This window comes from Typopeltis vanoorti, chromosome 3 (assembly GCF_054136105.1).
Source record: "Typopeltis vanoorti isolate ZY-2024b chromosome 3, IOZ_Tvanoo_1.0, whole genome shotgun sequence".
Lineage (NCBI taxonomy): Eukaryota > Metazoa > Arthropoda > Arachnida > Uropygi > Thelyphonidae > Typopeltis > Typopeltis vanoorti.
The window spans coordinates 18,362,621-18,366,697 of NC_143551.1; positions in this window are offsets into that span (position 1 = coordinate 18,362,621).

The window sequence follows — 4,077 nt, forward strand, 5'->3', positions numbered from 1 at the left end:
AAACAAGAATCAAGGTCTAATTTTACCAGAAATTTGGAAAACTTTTGTCAGATCATTAAACATCAAAGAAATGAACTTTCATAACAATTACGTCATGAGTCATCACGAATAAATCACGTTAACGAGACACGCACATTGTCACGCACAATACCAATTTTTTGTATGATTTAGAACCATCGGTTATAACCTAGTCTGTAACCTTCATTTTGTGCTTACTGATTTGTATTCCCTGAGGATGCCAATAGAAACAGATTGGCGAAACATGTAGGAGGATAAAAATAAAGCTACTTGATAAAGATTTTATAAAAAAGTGTAATAGTCTTATGAATAATTGTCAAAAAAAATTCAACATACATAACTATTGATATTATTATTATTATTATTATTATGTGACACCTGTGGGCAGTCCAAAGACTCATCGAGGGAGAGTGTGCCAACAGCATCGAACGAGTGATCGCCTTCCAACTACTAACCGTACTCAAACTTACTTAACTGTTTGCATGATCCATTAGTAGCAGAGTCCAGGGTTACCACCCAGCAAAAATATTTAGCACCAACTTATGCAGGGAAAAGGTACTAAATCTGAAAAAAAAAAAAAAAAAAGTATAAAATTTTAATTTGCTTTCGTTTCATTCTATGTAGGGCATTTTACGATATTATTACCTTATTATCATAGATGAACTCAATGTAAAACCGCTAAATGAATACCTGTACGACAAATATGAAAAAGTAAAAAAATCAAAGTCACCTCACTGCAGTCATCTATGAGTCCAAGTGCTGCAGTTATCAATCATCATAACTGAACTCCCAATTGTAACTCTAGCACTTAGTATATGTATTAATTTACCATATACATAATCTTTATTCTCATTTTAGTGTTTAAAATAATGTAACATTAAATTTTCAGTTATTTAATATGCTATTTACATATTATTTTTTTATTTACATATCATTATTTTTGTATCAGATTTTGCTAAATTAATTAAAAAATTGAAACATGTTTCAATTTTTCTTTTGTCAAAAGGAATCCGTTCATCAAGGGAGTTTGTAGTTGATTTATTTTAATCTTATTTATTGTCACTGCTGTAAATATTCTTTCAGTTGCTGCTGATGAATGAGAGCGAGGCATAGTACAACTTTACCTAATGTTGTTAAATTAGGAAACATTTGTTCTCCTGGAATATTTTTCATTTCAAAAACTTTCTTCCAATAAAACATGAATTTTTGTCCTTTTTTCAATACTTCTATAGTCTTCAATAGTTGCATTTTCTATCAAGCTCTTCATAACTATTTTCTTCAATTACATTAGGAAATTTTACAGAAAGTGGCATTATACTGTAAAAACAGTCAGTTTTGTACTTTACTAACTGATGCAATGCACTTTTTTCACTGAAATTTAGGATCAAATTTAAATTTAGAAAGTTTTCTTGCCACTTGTCCATGTTTAAAACGAAAATTTAAATAATAATATTTTTCATGAAGAACTGAACAAGTTTTTGTTAATAAATTAATAAAAAAAAACACTGGACTTCAAACCCAATATACTGAACAGACACCTAATTCAATTCAAACTGCGAGCAATGAACTGAAATTCGTACAACATCGATTATATCTCATTGTTGAAGTTTGAAATGTGGAGCAAAATTTTTACATAACGGGATCGTGGATGTGGCGTTTGCACACCACGGCGCTTGACCTCACGAAGGAAGACTTGATTTCGAGTCTAGTCGGCGACTACAGGAAATTTTTCTAAGCCTTTTTTTCGACCGGTTCCCGAGTTAGTCAATCTCTGGCACGGGCAAGCAGGTTTTTTCTCCCGGAAACTCGTGTTTTTCGTCCCGTAAACTCAAGAAAATCGACCGTAGAACCCACATTATTTCAGACATTAAATTCGAGTGTTAGGGACCACGAGATCGTGGCACTTGTTGAGCCGCCACTCTTTACTGCGTGCCGCTTAATTAGTGATAGCCTTGGGCAAGCTATCTCTGATTGGGCACCAGTGGAGATTGAACTGCCCACTCAGTCTCCAAAAGTTAGATGGCTAAAAACGGCTTCGCCTACTCCCTGTATATACGGGGATAAAAAGGCGTTAGCTGATATTTTTTTTATCAATAAAAGGTGGTTACTCATATTTAAATATTTAATTTTTCCGCTTGTTTTCACTGTTGTAATCATCTTATAATGAGTGAGAAGCGTTTGAATAGCGAAGAATACATTTTCATTGGCTAATGCCAGGCTGACTGCCTGAGTATGGGATCGGGGGGGGGGGGTGAAGGTTAGCGAACAGTGACAGAGGGAGGGAAAAAAGAGAAATCATGTTTGTGTCACTGAATGTGATATATGGGGAGGTGGGAGAAGAGAAAATATTAAACTCATATGTCTAATTCTCATGTTGTTATTATTATCATTCATAAAGACGAAAGTAACGAGCCTGTGTAGCTCGAGTTCCCTGTAATGACGGAGAGCGATATTTATAATAGAATAGAAATTGTAACTCATCGATTTTGTTATTTCTTGAACTCTAAAATACAGTACAAAAAGTTGTCCCGAAGTTTTCTCTGGATAACGGGATGCATTAGCCAAAAACGGAACGATCCCTTATTTTACAGGACGTCTGGGATCCCTAGATATAAGGTATACAAAGCACATATCCCATAAGGATGTGCTTTGCATTATGGGATACTAAGGCAAGTGATCAGAACTTATACCATCTTTATAGTTCGCTCACCGTGTGTAGGTGAGTCTTGGCGTCTTGCCAAGAATAGTCGATTCATGCTGAAGGAGAGAAAGAAATGAACCTACGAATTGATCATCAACACGTGCTTTATAGGCAAAATTTTCCAACTGTTATACAAGCAGCATAGTTATCTACAATAATCTTAGAAGAGAAGTTAATTTTCTTACCTGTAATAATAAACAACTCATCCCACAAACGGACTGATTACCCTATTATCGGAATGGATTCTCCTCCTGTTGACATGCGCAGAAGTGTCGAAGGATCTCTAATCGGTAGGCGAACTATACCACAGTCCTGAAAATATTTCAGGTGCAAACTTTGTTTGCTTACACTTGGATAAAGGATTAAACCAAATATGTAATTGGTAGCATAACCAAGTGAAAAAAACTTCCATTAACTATTCCCAAGTAGCAAATCTTTACTTTACTGCCCAATTTCTCTACCTCAGTTTTCTCTAAAGTAATGAAGAGAACATTCAACTCCTACACTACCTTGAAAATCTCAATTAGTAAATGATTGCCACTACTGATCAACAGGGGAATCTACTTACCTGTGTCACTTATCTCTGGACAAACACCATCGAAAGATTTAACAAGTCTCAGGTGGCTGCCTTTGACAGACCCTTAACAACAGAAATGGTCAGACACAAGGATCTATTAAGCAAACTTCCATCATTTGGCTCATTCTCATGCCTTCTGCTAGTTAGAATTGCCAGCTTTCAACTGGACACACACTAGTGTGATGGTTCCTTATCATCTAACTATACAACTAATGGTAGGTTGCCATAGAGCTCTGTTCCCTAATCCACTTTCTAATCAGTATCTAGACGGACCTGATAATAGGTTATACCACAAGAAGATGAGGGGTGGACATTAAGTTAGCTCTGGTCGGTTTTCTGCATTCCTTAAAATACAGGTCTTATTCCAGTTATCTGATTTTGATCCTTAAGCGACCCTTGTTATATTTTTATTTAACAATAATGCCCCAGGGTTCAGTCCTTGGGCCATTATTGTTCAATCTATACATTAATGACATCAAGTAGGTTCTCTCATCAGATATGCAACTGTTTACCGATGATGCAAAGACAGGCAGGGCAATCAGGGATGTTACTGATATTCAGCAATTACAAAATGATTTGAATAGACTGGAAATCTGGCGGTCAGTTTAATGTTAGTAAGTGTAAAGTTATGTACTTTGGCATGATTAGAGTTCCAGCAGCATATTATATTATATTAGTGGGTAATGCTACAAGAAACTGAAGAGGCAAGGGATCTTGGTGTACTGGTGGATAAGAATTTGTTAAAAGGTCACATAGCAAAAGTTGCAAATACAACTCCAAG